This window comes from Mauremys mutica, chromosome 6 (assembly GCF_020497125.1).
Source record: "Mauremys mutica isolate MM-2020 ecotype Southern chromosome 6, ASM2049712v1, whole genome shotgun sequence".
Lineage (NCBI taxonomy): Eukaryota > Metazoa > Chordata > Testudines > Geoemydidae > Mauremys > Mauremys mutica.
The window spans coordinates 52,344,814-52,363,365 of record NC_059077.1 but is presented as its reverse complement, the minus strand read 5'-3'; the positions used below and the strand labels follow the sequence as shown (position 1 = coordinate 52,363,365).

The 18,552-nt window shown below is 42.1% G+C and overlaps 1 long non-coding RNA gene across 1 annotated transcript; it reads left to right on the top strand.

Moving 5' to 3' along the window:
* Positions 1-4,030: 4,030 nt before the first annotated feature.
* Positions 4,031-14,371, top strand: LOC123372334. The gene is made up of 3 exons (XR_006580218.1): positions 4,031-4,136; positions 13,756-13,829; positions 14,233-14,371. It is a non-coding gene; the product is annotated as an uncharacterized LOC123372334 (long non-coding RNA).
* Positions 14,372-18,552: the final 4,181 nt, after the last annotated feature.

Here is an 18,552-nt window from a genome sequence, read left to right as displayed (position 1 = left end):
AAGTATCTTTATCATATGCTCGTGGTCAGTGGGATCAGTTCTCTGAGACTGGAGAGAATAATGTATTGTATCTGGGCTGGATTTCAAAAGCAGTATTGGCTTTCTGTAGTATAATGCTAGAGAGATGTCAAACCTTGTCTGCACCCTTTACAAATTATATTTTCTTCCTCCTCCTCACTTTGCATGAGTTTCCAAAAGCAAATTTCAAGTTCTGTATTTATTTAAATAAAATCAAGCATAAAAATGCCAGCTTCATGCACTGCTCTATCCTTGTGAGAAGAGGTGGGCCTGGTGCATTTTATCTTGCTCCCAAGTACAGTAGTACTTGAGTAATTAAACATTCATTCTATCCTCCACCCCTTCTAGACCTCCCCCAAAACATACAGGGTCAGAAGGGAAACCTCAGCAAATAATGCAAACAGCAAAATTAACCTCTAAAACCACAGAACTTTCCACAGGGTGCTCTGATGTTGTACCTAAAATGTAATGAGCTGTTTTTATTTTGATCACCCTCTAATCATATTTGATGGCACTAGTCATTACAATTATGTAATATTTAAACCCTTATGCAATAGCTGCTTAGTCCATATGCTTTATCATAAATCAACTGTCAGTCTCTAAACTTAGTACGGTATTATAAGAAACAAAGTGCATTATTTGAACAGTATCTTTCAAAAAAAATAAACAAAGACAAGCCAAGTCCCGCTGTGGTAGAAGTGTTGAGGGCATCTCCAAAGGGAGAGAGGTCTGACTTAATCCTTCAGCATTTCACTAGACAGTGAATATGTCCTTGCATTTGCAACTATAGACTCTCCTTAGAGTGGAGCTTGACTGGCTATTATTTCAGCCAGGCCCCAGTGTGTAGAACAGTGGTGGGCAACCTGTGGTCTGCATGGCCGCCCGTAGCTCCCACTGGCCATGGTTCACTGTTCCCAGTCAATGGGAGCTGCTGGTGGCCATTCCTGTGGAAGATCAATGTAAACAAACTGTCTCGTGGCCCACCCGCGGATTAACCTGACAGGCTGCAGGTTGCCCACCACTGGTGTAGAGGGTTTCCCTGTCTCTCATTGCTTGAGGATTGCCACATGTGGCTTTTGCCTCCTGACTGCCTTATGTGGATTCCCCATTCAGCTTCCTAGCTACTGAAAATCCATTCCTTAGGCACTTAACTATTCCCGTGCCTTATGGAGGATGCAGAGATATTTCCCTGATGTCTAGCTTGGACCTGAAAATACCACTAGGTGGCAGGCTGCCTAGGGGTTAGGCATTGCTTAACTACCTTTTAAAAAATCTGGGACTTGCATACTTCTGAAAATCTCACCCAAAACTTTTACACTGGCCTCTTTATCTGACTGCAGAATTGGCATGTGGTTCTGTATTTGCATATGCAAAGGATATTTGAAGCTTATAAATTGGCACTTATGCCTGCAACTACACATTTTTTCATGTAAAATGGGTTTTATAAGCACAACAGGTGCATGCACAACCTTTATGGATGTAATGTGGATTAGTAATTTGGCAAATTTGGTCCTTTAGGATCTATGAAGCTCACATTCATCTCCGCAGCTGCTGGAGTTCTTATGAGCCTCCAGGTACGTTGCCTCGGAAGCTGTGATACATGCAAATAAACTTTCTTTCAATCATGGAAGAATCTCTCTTCTGTTAGGACAGTAACTGCTCCAGTGATATTTCCTTAAGGCAACAGACACAGTGGAGCCTGTGATTCTGCCCATCTGAATTCAGCATTTTTGGCATTATCAAAATTGACCTCTTTCCAAGGGCCAAATCATAGATTCTTCCCCAGCATGATTATCCCCAGTTCCACCATGACTTTACATCAGGGGATGCACTGTCTGAAAGAAAGATAGGCTCTTCTCTGGATGACCGAAAACTGTGTGAATGCATGATCATAATAATAAACACAGTCGCTCTTATTACTAAGTTTGGAATTTCTGATATATGCAAACTTTTGGCTTAAAATAAATACACCAGGCTGCATATACAGAGTGCATGACTTTCATACACTTAAAACTTCCTTATTTTAAAACTGTTTATTTGTCTTAATATATCAAGGTCTCTTGTCTCTCTGGAGGCTTAGATCATAGCAAGTATGTTTTGGCTTGGATAACTCAAACTGCAGTTTTTTGAAAACATCAAACATTATATCTGAAATCTTCTTAACTAGTGAAAAACATTCTATTTCTACACTTGAATAAATCACCCCAATAGTATTTTATTGCAACCTACACACACACCTAACCTACCTCACTTGGGCTGAAACAATCAGGATTTATTTCAGTAACTGTTTAAGCGGTAAGACTCTGAAAATAGGGTATTTCATGAAATTGCCTACTTTGTGTAATTCCTTTTATGTTCAAACTGATATTGTATTACAGTGGGGGAGAAAAATCAAGAGAGGTAAGAAAGGGAGGAAAGTGGTTTAGTAAGGAATGGCCATCATAAGGCAGACATAATATCATATGCTCTTATTGTATCCACTACACTGAAAAATCATATCTGGGAGATCTGCTTCTGCAAGGTGTTGCTTTCAGAAGGGCTGTTCCTATATCTCCCCAAACAATATTGCAAGCGCTGAAACATTACTCTGATGAATGACCTGAAAAACTTCACCTATTAATCATCTCACTCATTTAGATAAAATAGTCCACCCCTTCTTATTGCCATGCTTTGAGGCTCACAGGTACCCAAATGTGCATCAGGAACCTACTTCACCTATTACAGTTTTCCATTCTCTCTTAGAGAGAAGATGTTAGCTGATGTAACCCCTATTCTTTCCTCAAAGGAAATAATTAAATTGGATCATGCTTTTCTAATGAGATGTTTTTTTTACTAGAGATGTGTTGGGATAGAAATCCCTATATACAAGTCTGAATTCTGTCTCTATGTAGTGTTTTAACACTAGACCAATGGTAGAAATACTAGTGCTGCCGATTAATCACAGTTAACTCACATGATTAACTCAAAATTAATCGTGATGAATCAGTTTTAATTGTACTCTTAAATAATAGAATACCAAATGAAATTTATTAAATATTTTGGATGTTATTTTACTTTTTCATATATTGTATTGTGTGTTATTGAAATCAAAGTGTATATTTTTGCTTACAAATATTTGCGCTGTAAAAATGATAAACAAAAGAAATAGTACTTTTCAATTCACCTCATACAAGTACTGTAGTGCAATCTTTGTTGTGAAAGTGGACTTCTGTTCATAAGATACTATACATATATGGGCCATCTCATCTCATCTGCTGTGCAACTTAAACAATAAAAATGGTATTGCGTTATTGCCCCAGAGCCTGGACCATAATCTAGTTGATTCAATAGAAAATACCTGCTTTCTGACTGTTGGTCATCTCCTCTCAGTAGTGTGTCTGGCTGCAGCAAGTCTCCCCTTGCTGATAGCAAGTTTTGGTCCTTCCTCCCATCAGTTTCTATCCCAGACTGCTTCTGCACCCCTGTGATGAGGTATTCCTGTGTACCAAACAATGCTTACAAGGGGTTTGAACCAAAAGAACCAGCCTTGCATAATAATTTCTTAGCTGCTTTCACAGCTGATTTTATTCTACCATTACTCAGTGGGTATAGAATCATAGAATTCAAGATCAGAAGGGACCATTATGATCATCTAGTCTGACCTCCTGCAAGATGCAGGTCACATAAGCCGATCCACCCACTCCTGAACTAATTCTCTCCCTTGACTCTGCTGTTGAATGCTCCAAATCATGATTTAAAGACTTCAAGTAGCAGATAATCCACCAGCAAGCGACCCCTGCCCCATGCTTCGGAGGAAGGCGAAAAACCTCCAGGGCCACTGCCAATCTATCCTGGAGAAAAATTCCTTCCCGACCCCAAATATGGCGATCAGCTGAACCCGGAATAGTCAAACTCCTTGAATTCTTAGGCAAATTGGGATCCTTTGTTGGTGAATACAGTGTTTGGAATCTTGTATCTTGCAAAGAGTCTCCAGTTTGCCAATCCCTGATTTGCCTCTTATATCAGGCAGATCCATCAAACTCCCAAACGTTTGAACAGTAGTCCACTGTAATCAAGTACTGCTTTTCCCGGAAGGTAAATGTCTGCTGTCCTCTTTTCCCAGTTGTGCAACTAATGTGGTAAGAGTCTTTTTCTGCTGGCTTTTATCACACGACCGAGAGGTGTCACACCCTTCTATCAAGGAGTGTAGTTGAGTATTTGTTCCCAGTCAATAAAAACACACTCCTCGCAGTCTAAGACAACTGTCAATGCCCAGGTGTGAGATGTATTTTTTGCATGACATCCTTATGTAATGAGGTAAGATCAACAGCTCTGTCATCAAAGTATGATTCCATCCTGCTCACTTAACTCATCCTTAATTTGAAAATGTCTGCTCTTACAGGTATTTGGCTTCTGTCTTCTGCTCACTTTCCTTGTATCATTTCCTTTGGCAGCCTAGAGTTGGATGTCCTCTTCTGCAGCATCCTTGATTTTGTCAGCTTCACAGTTGAAACTGGGAGAAAGTGAAGTATGTTAATTGATCGATGTCTTGATCCCCTTCACCCAACTCACTGATGATGGGCATATATGCCTTGCTCAGGCTGTCAACTAACATCAGTAGTCATCCTGGGTAATAGCTGGAGGCACATCAACATATGCTAAAATCTCTTTGGAGTTCTGGGAAGTGGCTTTGCCATGATTGCACTATTACTGGATGGCCATAGGTGTACTGATGGAATTGCTCCACTCCAAATACCACAGGCAGAAGTTCTTTTTCTATTTGGGCATACCCCTGTTCAATCTCGGACAGAGTTCTGTTGACATAAGCAACCGCCTGTTCCTGAAAAAAAGTTATACCCAATCATTTCTCCAATGCATCACACATTGGAGAGTGTCAGTGGCTGTCCTGGCTGATAGTACTTCAGAAGAGGGGCATCTTTTTTTCATTTTGTTTTGTCATGTCACATGCTTGCTGTTGGGGACCTGCCCAGTCCCCCTTAACATCCTGACTTGTGAGCTGATGTATGTGTTCTGTTACTGAAGCCAGCTGTGGTCAGTACTTGAACACAAAATGTATCATTCCTCCTTGGAGTGGAGCGACGACTCACCGGTGCGGCGCCTCTGGCTGTTTGTCTCAGGAATTAGCTCTCCAGCTTGGGAGTGCCCTCTGCTGGCTGATTTCCTGCTTGCCGTTGGCCTCCATGTCCCTTCCAGCCCCCTGTGCCCCTTTACCTTGGGTGCAGTACCCCCCACTCTCTGGGTCTCCCCACCCAGGGGACCCCCAACCCTCTACCCCTACCTCACCTTAGTGGCTACTGCTAGTCATCATCTAGCCCCTGCTCACTGGGGCAGACTGCAGTCTATACCACTCATCATAGGCAAGGGGGGGTTGGACCTGCTGCCTTTGCCTACCCTGGGCTGCACCTCTGCAACCCCAGTACCTTGCCGGCCTTTACCAAAGCCTGCAGCCTGGGGGTTTTCCAGCCTGGAGCTCCCCAGCTCCTCCAGCCTTTCCCAAGCCCTGCTCCAATCTGGGTACCCTGCTGAGCTCCCAAGTCCATCTCTCTCCACAGCTAGAGAGAGACTGCCTGTGCTCCTGGCCCACAGCCTTTTATAGGGTCAGCTGTGGCCTGATTGGGGTGTGGCCCCAGCTGTGGCTGCTTCCCCAATGAGCCTTGTCTTTGGCTCACAGCCATAGCCCTCTCCCAGGGCGGGCTGTAACCCTTTCGGGGCTGGAGTGGGTGACTTCCCGGCTACACTCCTCCTTTTGTTTTTTGCACTGCAGCTATACAATTATGATACTGCACCCTGATCAGACCCATGGTTTGTGTGGCCATATTCCCCAAGAGTGGTCTGTTGTGTTTACCATCCACCAACACAAACTTAATTTAGTACTGTTATTTTTCAGGTTATTTACCATCACATCATATTTTCCTACAGACTGCATTATTCTATCATTGTACATTATCAGATTGTGAATGGTCAGTGTAATGAGTGTTTTCAAGTCCAATTCACCCTGAGGAATCACGTTGCAGGAGGCACCGCTAGCCAGGTGAAATCAAACAAGGTGTTTTTCCTATTCATATTATTCATGCATGGAAGCTAGTATTATCCCTTGTTGCTTTCCAATCCTGATAACCTGAACCTGATATGGTCTCAGACTCAAGAAGAGAGTCATGATGTCATCACTACTGTGTGATGTGCTACCCCTCTCTAGTACAAGTCTGACTGAAGCTTCCTGAGACCTTGTGCTCTTGTGCACACTGCTGAAAGGGTTAAACTTGTCACATTTCTTACAATGCCATCCTAGTTTAGGGCAGTTCTTTACTCACTCATGCTGTCCCCCACAGTAAATACATCTCACTATGGGTATGGAACCCAGAACATTTGCTCTCCTTTGCTGTTGTCTCATTGTGTAAACTCCTTGAGTTGTTTTGCCTTCTTGAGCTTTCATCCTTTCTCTGGAGGCTTCCCTTGTATGCCCCAGATCTAAGCACCTGTCTAATGGGAAATTGCCTTTTTGGAATAGCTGCTCCCAGAGGTGGTGATCCCAAGTACCTCAAACTATCTTGTCCTGAATCAGAGAGTCTGTCAAGGCACCAAAATGGCATATAGTAGCTAATGTCCATAAGGCAGCAACATAGGGGTCTGCCCTCTCTGCTTTATATTGGTGTCTAGTAAAAATCTTGTGTTACTGAGCAGTTTCATTTTGCTTTGGAGAACAATAGGTCCCCAGGGCTCCTAAGACTACTGTGATACTTCAGTCAGCGGTGAACTTCACAGTAGTGCAGATATCTCTGCCTTGTGCCTCAATAAGACAAAATAATAGTTTTATTTTCTTGCTGTTCTCGATCTCCTGCATGGCCAGGTCTGTGTACAATTTGAACTCCTTTCCCCAGGTCCATTACTGGGCTAGGTTAGTGTCTGCAAAACCTAGGGTTCTTGAAGGCTTTAGACCAAGTTCCATGGCTCATGCTGCACTTCAGAGAACTCACAGATCTAATGCTGCCATCTTCTTTCACCTATGAAGAATGAAACCACAAGTCCATTAAGTTGAACAGGTGGAACTTTATTAAACCCTGAGAATTGTTCTGTCCATATGGCTGAGTTGCTTGCAGCCTAACTCCCACTCATATCCCCTCAATTACAGTCCCTCCAGGGACTCTCACCAGTTTCAATGATCATGATACAGAGTTCATGTCCTCCAGGTTAGGCCTATCCATTGTGGACAGATTGTCTAAGACTGCAATGTACTGAGGTCCTGATGACACCCTAGCTGTTTCTCCTCAACAACCATTCTCCCATCCTGAACCATAGGAACCCCATATCCTCCTCCTTCATCTCTCTGGGATGGTTGTGCATCCTCAGTGTTTGTCCTCCCGTTCCTTTCAGTGAATCTGTGCACCAATTCTCTATGGACTACAAAGGGGCAAGCTCTTGCTTTTTTTGTATCTGCGCAGATAAGTTTGTTTTTTTAATTATTGTATAAGGGGCCGTCCAAAAATGAGTACGTTTTGGGATTTTTTTTCCAGACTGCTTTTTCCTAACAGCTTGTGCCTGGCATGTTCACTGTGGCTCATCTGTTCTTCCACTTTTTAAAATGCTGTCTTCCAGCATAGGTTTAAGGAGTCCAAACAACAACAAAAAAAACCTCTTAAGGGGAATAATGGATAGCTAAGTGCCACTCCTTGTTATATGCTGTTAGAATGGGTTTGGTTCAGTTAAGATATTAATCAATGAGACATCAAATAGCAAAGCTCAGTTGGCTTTTACTAAGTCAGATTGTTCCAACTAAAAATAGATTGGCATGATACAGAAAGGTATTACGAATCTGGTGTCCAGGCCTCTCAGCTCATACTGGTCCAAATTGCTTTACAGTTCTGCAGATTTGATAGATTTCATTTAAGCGGCGGCCAGTAAGTCCCTCAGCCCGCGCCGCTTCCAGCAGTTCCCATTGGCCTGGAGCAGTGAACCACGGCCAGTGGGAGCCGCGATTGGCCAGACCTGTGGATGGGGCAGGTAAACAAACCGGCCTGGCCCGCCAGGGGCTTCCCCTACACAAGCGGTGAGCCCAGTTTGAGAAACACTGCAATAGGCCTTCAGGGCATCGAGAATAGGTAGATACTCCAATTCTATAATTTAAAAAACCTTCTGTAGAGGCCACAGAAACCTACAAACAACTCTACCTCTTCCAGGAATGTTCCAGTCCTGTATGATATTCAGTTTCAGGAATTTGGGTTCCCATCCTCACTGAATGTGTTCTTAAAGGCGATACGATTCCTTGGAAACTGACATTTGTTTCCTGCAAATTTAAAGCCTGACTCTTTAAAAAGGTTTAGAATCCTTTCAGCTTCTACCAGATATTCCTGCCATGTTTTGTGGAAATTAATGAAGTCACCTAAGTAAGTGATGATGTCTTCAGTTCTCAAAACTTGGGTCAGATCATTCACTATCTTCTGAAACATCCCTGGTGCATTCATGAGTCCTACAGGCATCCTGCAGAATTGAAAGAGTCCTTTGGGATTCACAAAGGTAGTTCTCAGTCCTCAGGTACTATTTTAATTTGATGGTATTCAGATACCAAATAAAAACTGCTAATATTAGGCACCTGACATTTTATCCAAGGTTTCTGCTATGTGGGGATATAAGCAGTTACCTTGAACTGTCTTTGAATTAAGACTACTGTAGTCCCCACACACATCCTCAAGTATCCTTTGGTCTTTTTCATAGTTACAGCACGGGAAGCCCAAGTTAATGTAGACTGAGCACTTAGCTTCTTTTTCACTGCCATCTGAAACACCTGGGAAATCCAATATGGGGGCTGCCTCACAGGGACACTCTCTGGCTTAAGCACAATCTAGTCTTGTACCTGATCATATCTCCCAAACACTTTGATATTCTTAGAGAACTTACTAGCATGATGTAAGAACAGCTGGTCTAATCACTTCTTTTTGTTGCATTTTATAACAGCTTTTCTCAAATCAACCCCTAGTTCTTTTTACTGATTGGGCTGCTTCACAACTCCTGATATCTGATCCTGTAAGAAGCTTTGAGACACCAGCTACATTAGACATTGTCCCAAGAATGTTATTTAAACAAACAAACATAAAAACTCTAGCTGCACTTCCTGATGAATTGCATTAATTGCTTGCTCTTACTCAGGACTCACACTTAGGCCTAGATTTCTGCTGCATAGCAATTGTGACTGGATATTGGTAGCTTCAGACACTCATACAGATTCACTGCAGCTGTTCTTTTTCCTTAGGATTATTGCTGCATGATGACAACTATATGCCAAGCCATCATAGGGAACAGTTCCTCTTTATCACACTGTAGGCCTGGTAGAGGCATCTCTGCGGCCCCAAGAGTGCTACTTCAGGTTCTAAGCTTCTTCCTACCTACATTCAGGGATAGTTAATAGTAGAAAAGGATTGTGGGTGTTGAATCAGCAATGACACCAAACCAGCCAAAATCATTTTTTAGCTAAGTTAGCATCAGGCAGTGGCATCATTTGTTTGTTAAAAAGTATCAAAAGGTAAACTCTTGAAGGGTTCTTTGCTATTACCTGCCTGACAAAGTTGGAGCTGACCAGCATGTATCTGAGCATCCCTGGGTTTAGTCCATTTTTGAGTATTATGGTCAAATGCTTATAAATGTCTGCTTATAGTAAATTGCTTATTATTTAGGCTTTTCAAGACTATTTAGAGCAATTGTATTAGTACCATTTGGCCTTTTGGATTTAAAAAAGGAATTTATGGTTAAATTAATGTCTAGTGGCATCCTATATTAATCATAAATATTTCAACAGACAGGTTCATATTATTAATACCTCAGGAGTTGATGTGATTGCCTTGAATGAAATCCATTCCCAATACAACAGCACTAGAAATACTGGTCATCACAACAAATGTCCACTTAGTATAAGGAGACCCCAAGTTTAGTCGGAGCTAGATTTTTCCTGTTGTCGTCAATGGCTGATAATTAATAGTCACCAAAGAAGCTCCTGCAACACAAATCACCTCCCCCTTCAGCACTGAGTGGTCTCCATGGATCACACTTGTTTCAGATTCTGATTTGAACAGCCTTGTGGTTTCCAGCCATTGATATCTCCGGATGTGTAGTAACAGGTATCTGGGTAGCTTTTCGCATGGGCCAATTAAATACTTACTGATAGTGGCTCTACTGCATCAGATTTCTTGTTTCACTTGGTGTTGCTTCCATCCACTTGGGGAACTCCATCTCTAAAGTCCTTTGCTTCTGCATTACCTAAATATGTCAGTTTTAGAGCACCTAAATACTCCAGTTTTATAGCAATCTTCCCCAGCAATCTCTTCTTGAAGAGCTTTGGAATGGGGAATTAATAGCTGATACCTTAAAGGAAACCCAATTTCTTCTTCCACATTCTGAACTCTGTGTATAATTTGGTACATATATTTATCCAGCATGTTATCCTCCTTCACCAGCAGGTCATGAAGTTCCCCTGTTATACTGATTATAAACTCACTTTTCACACAACTTGACTCTAAGAGAAAGAGACAGTACTATCTTTTGGTCTCGTCATTACTGCATTCATCATTGCAATACATTCATTAGAAAGTTAAATCTGAATGATGTAAAGTAAAATAGGTCCAGGCTGCTGTAAACTACACCTTTCCTCCTGGCTATCCTGGTCAGATGGAAATGAAGGGAACTAAATCATGTTGCACTGTATGACATAGGTCATACAACAGAACTAGATGATGGTATGATGTTTTTGCCTTCATAATGCCTCATGGTGTTTAGCATAAATCCACTAGATATTAAGATGTAAGTAACACTACACATTTTGTGTGCATTTCTTCCCCCTCTGAATGTTTTTGTGCTAGATGGGATAATAGAAGTGATATGCTTTGTTTGCTCATATATTAAAGCATAATTTATCAGATAATTTAGACTTCTATTCACAAACTGTCCTCAAGCATTTATGATTGTCTCCAATTTATTTATTGTTTAAAATTATAAACTGAAGATTTGCTGTGAACAGTCCTTGGTCTGTAGCTTGTACACAAATAACTTGCAGTTGCCATTCAAACTTGGAAATTTGAAACTGAAGTTGTTGGTTGGTTCCGATTAAACGCTTAGCTTGGATTAAAGTCCAGTGAGAGTTAACTTTGAAACCAGTTAGGCCAATACTGAGCCCTTTAGACACCATCCTCTTCCCCTCCCCTACTCTCCCAATACTGCAAATGGTGTGGTGTATTTCTGTTCTCTGACTTGCCAAGAATTATTCTCAATCAGGTTTCTAGTGCAAATATTTACATTTATGAGTTCAGAATTCACTCTGTGAATATTCTCTAATATCTGGTTAGAATGAACTGTTTCTGTGACTTTTTTTCAACCAATAAATATATTTACTAAAATATTTGTGCAAAGAAAACACACAAATGAATCAATGTATGAGAACACAGGCAAAGTGAATTTTCTTTTTTTTATTTGATTGAATAGTCACAGAAAAATGTGAGATTAGCTTAACTGGTTTGATATATATATCTATATATAGATATAGATATATATACATACTCTTCCCACTTCTTTAGAGCAACTGGTCAGGTATATTCAGTGTAAATTTAAATTTTAATCTATAGATGAATAGTTTAGGACTACAAGGACCATTAGATCATGTAGTCTGATATGTATATCAAAGCCCATTACATTTCAATCAGTTACCCCAGTATTGAGCCCAATAAATTGTGTATGACAAAAACATAACTTGTGTTTGGCTAAGGCATATTCCATAAAGTTATCCAGTCTTGATCTGAGTAGTTGCTTGTCTACTATGTAGTTGTTTGTCTACTATGACCCCTGAATTACTTTACAGTCCTAAATACATTGCCCTAGGTATGGCTGGCATGCCTTGTTTCTGGATGTAAAACTTTGCATTGGTCTGTATTAAAATGAATTTTGTTTGAATGAGCCCAGATTATCAGGTGACCTAGATGGCTCTCTGTCTTCATCATTATTTACCACTCCACCAATCTGTGTCAGCCGCAAATTTTATTAACAGAGACTTTACATTGGTTTCCAGATTATTGATGAAAATGTTGAAAAAACAGATAAGCTTAGCCATTTATAATGCTATGATAGTTATCCTTTAACCAGAAAGGTCTTCACAGCATGGGAAGGTATCCATTATGAGAAGCTTCTGAACTTGCAGTATACAATTCTTCATGGTTTATGGTAGCTCCGCCACTCTGTTCATGTTTAATCCCTGTGACCTTTATGCTATTACTCCAGGTGGCATCAGAGTCAAAAAGACTTTCTTTGGAGTTTATAAGCTCCAGAAGAGTTGGGCTTTTCTCCTACAAAGCAAATAAATAATATGCACAAGTTAAATATTTGCATTTTCTAATGAATGATTAGCGAGATAATGATTAAGAATGCATCCATTTGCAAAAGAGCAACAACAAAATAATTGAACAGTTTTAGTATCCTCCACAATGTCCTGTATTTTTGTCCCATCTTTGTCTTTGTAGATTGCAAGCTCCTTGGGGGCAGAGTCCATGTGTTACTTGCTATATTGTAACATGCTGAGCACATCATTAGTTCATAATAAATAAGAAATAATAGCCTAGATTATCACCGTAGTTCTACTAACTACAATTGAGATGCTGATTTACACCAGTTATGTAAATTATTCAACCTTTTTTTTTTTTTTATTCTGTGGACTATCAAGAGTCAATGTAGTTGTATGCTAAACTTTTGTGGTTGTTTAAAAACACTTTTCAGCATTGTACAGTTTAAGTTATGGGCTCTGTGGCAGAATGCGACAATGTGCGCATTACTGACGTTAATACTGGAATTATGTGGGTTATGTGTGTTGAGCTTCTGGTTTTTTGAAGTGTCAAGCAAGAAAAAGGATCCTTTCTGTGCAAAAGCTGCAAATATCCTTCTTGGAGTAAAAAGAAAATTACAGTCTAGCCACAGTCGAAAGCCTGCAGCAGAGCTTATCTCTTCTAGCAGGTGTCACTCTTGACTCTTTTGAAACAAGCTGATGAATATACAGGAACTCAATTATGCAGGAAACAACTCAAAATGAGCATGAAAGAGTGACTACCAGCAAAGATAATTACAGTTCCCTTTTCCCGATTAAGAACAGACCTTATACTAGGTATTTAATCTAGCCAGTTGTTTTAGAAGCTACCACATACAAGTCACTGCAATTCATTCTCTCTCTCTCTCTTTTGTGTTAGTTGTCTGCTTAATTTTGGTGATAAACTGCAAGAAAATGCTCCATAGATATTTTAGGAGGATTTGTTACCACCGATTAATAACTGCTGTATTAAATATTCAGTTTTAGCTCCCTGGTGAGGCTGGGGTCAAAGTACTTTTCTCATTTGACAGACTAAAGTGAATTGAATTCAGTTCTTTGGGTTGCTCATTTTTATCATTTGAAATAATGTTGCTTTGTAATATCACAAAAGACAGTTTTGAAGGATAAGGTCATTAGCTTTGAATTAAAACTAAATTTACAATTGTAATTGAAACCTTGTTAAATACTAATAAAAATGGGGTGCTGCAAGAAGGGGAGGGGGACCCATAAACACACATCTCATGCCTTGATCAATCAGTCATTACTTAGCATTGAATTGTTGCCTTAATTGTTGCTCTAGTGTAGTGTGCTTAGGATTTTAACAATCCCAGAAAAGTCATTAACTTTTACTGCTTCTTTTTTTGAGAAATGCATGTAGTTTTAATTAAACAAATATTTCTTTTTTCCAGAGCCTGTCCAAAGAAGACACAGCTTGCAGTGATGATTAGGTTTAATTAGTTTGAGTGATTTCTGCACTGAGCAAGTGAGTAACCCTTTGAGGATTTCTGCTTTCATTCTTTCCCCCAACTCCCATGCACCTCTCTCTCTCTCTCTCTCTCTCTCTCTCTCTCAGGACTTAGAAGATCAGTAAAACATCCTCCCCCCAAAGGAAATATTTTTCCACACATATGTCAGTTTTGTTTAAGGCCAGTATAGTTCAGAGTTCCCTTTTATTTTCCTCCCACAGTGATGAGTCTTAAATGTCTTTCTCTCTCACTCTCTGAAGTGGGACTTTGTGTCAGGTATAAGAGAATAGCATTTGGTATTTTGTGATGTTTAAATATTTATGTCATGGATTAGGCTCTGAGAGCTAGAGTTTTGTCTCTTCTTCCTCTTCTTTTGGCCCAAGATGTTTTATTTTTATTGATCTTTTTCTTTCTTGCCAGGCCTAACTATTGTTTTGGGACAGAGTCATCAAATACAAATTTTTTGGATTGCAGTTATATGGCAAGTTTTCAAATCATAAAGAGGTAGACAAAGCACTTGAGAATAGACTGAAGAGTACAATGTTACATTGGCACGGGGCATAGACATGATGACTTTGCATGTCTCTTCTGTCTGTAATTTATAGGATTCTATGAGCTCCAAGGCAACACCCCAGGTCTGTATTGCAGTTCTTTGCTTATCTGATTTTTTTTTTTTAAATCTAGACAAATGCAAATTATTGTATTGTGCTAGGTGCCTATTTCCACTGAATTACCAAAACCTGTTCTAATGTCATGGTGTCTCAGACTTGGCATGATTTAAATAAAAAACATGTTATGATTACACTATTTACTATATACATTTATAAGGTGATATTTTTACAGTCTGGTGCCTGCATTCAGAAGATGTAGCAGATATACAAATAAGAGCTTTGAACAAAGGAGGTAAGGAAAAGAGCTATCCAAAAGGTGTATCTGTGTGTGTATGTGACTCTCTCTCTCTCTCTCTCTCTCTCTCTCTCTCTCTCTCTCTCTCTCTCTCTCTCTCTCTCTAATCTCTATATAATCTTTTCTTCTCTCCAAAATGTTTTAAATCTTGGAAGTAGTTGTCTTCATGACACTTTAACTTGCAGCAGGGATGAAACTTTTTGTCTAACTATGAACAGGATTTTCAGACAAATATTCCAGGGAACCGCTGTTACCTTTTACCTTTCATCATCAAAAGTATGAACTAGATGGGTCTGATTTACCTCTGTTTTTATACAAGAACAGACTGGAAAGGACCTCCTTGGTCACTGAGTTCAGTATCCTGCTATTTCCGGCAACTCATCTTAAAATCAGCTAGGATTCTTGTCCTGACTTCTTCTATTGGAAGGCTGTTCCAGAATCTCACTGCTCTGATAGTTCTTTGTCAATGGATCAAAAAAACAATGATAAGGGATCTTATTCCACTTTAACAGGTTTCTCAGAAGAGTCTCCTTTTAATCTGAGTAGAAGTTTTGGAAGATGTCAAAGTAACCCTTCTATTTCTGTAAAAAGTGACAGTCCTGTGGCACCTTATAGACCAGGGGTCGGCAACCTACGGCACTCATGCTGATTTTTAATGGCAGGCCGAGGTCCTGGCCACCGGCCCCACTCAGCCCGTTGCTGGCCTGGGTGAAGGGAACCCCAGGCCAGTAGTGAGCTGAGCAGAGCCAGCAGCTGAGACCCCGGCTGGCAGGAGCCGGTGGCTGGAACCCCAGACTGGCAGCGGGCTGAGCGGGGCCCCGGCCCTGCCCAGCCCGCTGCCAGCCAAGGGTCTCAGCTGCCGGTCTTGCCCAGCCCATTGCTGGCCTGGATGGACGGAACCCCGGGCCAGCAGCAGGCTGAGCGGGGCCAGTGGCTGGAACCCCGGCTGGCAGGAGCCGGCAGACGGAACTCCAGACCAGCAGCGGGCTGAGCGGGGCCGGCAGTGGGCTGAGTGGCTCAGCCTGCTACCTACCGCTCTGGGGTCCCAGCCGCTGGCCCCACTCAGCCCGCTGCTGCGGGACCCTGGCTGGCAAGGGGCTGGCAGCCAGAACCTAGAAGTGAAAGTAAGGTGGAGCGTGCACGCTCGGAGCCGGCCAATGGTGGGGCACTCTGCTGTAGCTGGAGGCAAGGCGTGTGGTGCGCTCCCAGCTGGGCTCCTGCTGGCTACCGGTACTCTCCGTCAGGCTGATGCTGGCAGCCCCCTGCACCGAACTAAGCAGCAGGCAGTCAGGCAAGTGAAAGGAGCCGGTCCACGTCCCAGCCTTTCCTGCTGCCCCTCTCTCGCCACTGTGGCTGGATACCAGGGCACTACAGGCACGTGCCGGCTCTGCGGCGTGCACAGCTGCAGCCCCTCGTGGGGAAGGACAAGGGAGTGGCAGGCCAGGGGGTCTTCTGCCGCTGCCTTCTATTTGCCTGCAGATGCAGTGCCCCCACACAGCTGGCTCACAGTTCCCTTGGCAGGAACAGGAACAGCATGGGACAGGGACCCATCCACCATCCAGGTAATCCGGCTGCAACCTGGACAGTCCCAGGCCAGCCCCAAGACCCCTCCCCCCCAGGAATTCCCCCCTACACACACCCCAACCCCCTGCCCTGAGCACCTCATGCCACCCAACCCTAATTCCTGCACCATCCCATGCTCCCAGCCCTGACTCCTGCATCATCCACATCCTGACCCCCTGCCCTGAGCCCCCCGCACCTCAACCCCCTGCCCTGAGTGCCGCCCCCACACACATCCCCAGCCCCTGAGCTCCTCCCCCCCGAGCGGGGTTGCAATATGACAGTACCTGTAAGAAATTTAAGTTACTTTCACCCCACTGGAATCCCAAACCAGCAGGGGACTGAGCGGAGCCAGCAGTGGGCTGAGCAGCTCATCCTGCTGCTGGTCTGGGGTTCTGGCCGCCGGCCCTGCTCAGCCCACTGCCAGCCTGGGGTACCGGCAGCCAGCCCAGGGCTCTGCTCCTGGCCTCGACCCAGCGCTCTTCAGTCACCCCCTGCTGTAGTCCACACTGGAAAACTCAGCAAGGAAAAGCGAGGGCAAGGATCACACTACACTGATAAGATCTGCATTTTAATTTTATTTTAAATGAAGCTTCTTAAATATTTTTAAAACGTTATTTACTTTAAATACAACAATAGCTTATTTATATAATATAGATTTATAGAGAGAGACCTTCTAAAAATGTTAAAATGTATTACCAGCATCGAAACCTTAAATTACAGTGAACTTGGCACACCACTTCTGAAAGTTTGCCTACCCCTGTTATAGACTAACAGACGTATTGGAGCATAAGCTTTCATGGGTGAATACCCCTTCATCAGACGCATGTGGTGGCTATTTCTGATGACCCTATGTAATCCTTGTACATAAATTAAAGACTAGGGCTGACTTGGTGGGGGGAAAAGTGTATTTAATGAGGGGGGGGGAAATGTTTCATTTTAAGTTTTCCATGACAAATTTTATTGAAAATTTTTATTTAATTTTAATGGCTGGAAAAATGTGTTTAAACTTTGTCCCCTACTGGAAAAAGGGGGTAAAAAGTGTGAGTGATTTTTCTCACACTGAAACCAAAATTTTCATGTCATTTCTGCCTTTTAATTGAAAACCAAAAGAATTTTCACCAAAGCAAAAACTGTATTTGAACATTTTAATTTTGGTTGAAAAGATTTTTTTTTAAATGACAGAATTTTAAACCAGTTCTGTTAGAAACTCTGAATGCTTTGTGAAGAGCAAAAAGTAAAATATACTTTGTTATAATTACACAATTTGTGCTACTGTAGGTATAGGTAATCCCTGTGCCCACACTTTTGTTGTTGTTGTTGTTGTTGCTGAAAAGCCCCTAAGATTTGGGTGCATGAATAAGATATTAATTTAGAAATTCATTCCACAGACAAATTAGACCTGTATCCCCAAACTCAGCCCCTCTCACCAGACCCTCCCAACCCCATTTACCCTCACCCTCTCCACGAGAGCTTGGGAAAACAGATGGGCTTTGTAGCATGAGTTGATGGTTACCAAGTCTGGGATCCAGCAAATCACGGTGGGAAGGGGAGGCGTTGTGTTGGTGACAACTCAGTAAGAACTCCTTGAGACAAGCCACCTCCTGTTTAAACAAGTTGGCTGTTAAACTGGGTGCTTCAGCTGACTGACTGATATGGTCTTGTATGGGGGAGCAGCAGTCTCTAAGGTAGGCAAGGTTTCGGTCATTTAAGTTATTTAAATTGAAGCCAACACCTTAAACTTAGCCAGGAGCTGTTAGGGATCCAAAAAGAGGTCCAAGCTGCAAACCTAAAAACCCACAGAAGGCATTCTTTTCCCTTTCCTTCAGCCTTCTCACATTATCTTATTCTTATCTGGATTGTATTCGGCTGGCCAGCTGTCATCCATGCTCCAATTTCTGTTAAGCACTGGGTAATTTACAATACTGTATCATAGGATTGGATGAGATGGAAATATAGAGCAGAATGTCACCTAATTGCTGAAGACACCACAGCTCAGACCTTCACACTAACTTTCCTAATGGACTCTGTACATGCTGAACAAAAGGAGCAAGAGAATGAATCTCTGCCAAACTCCAAATGACTAAAGCTACATCTACACTACAGCACATACGTAGCATGGGAGGTGGCAGCTGTCTAGACCCATGCTTAGGTCAGTATAATTTACATCGCTCAGGAGAGTGGATTATTCATACCCCCCGAGTGACGAAAGACACACTGAAGTAACTTGTAGTGTAGACAAGATCTTAATCCTTGAGGCAGAAAAGTAATTGC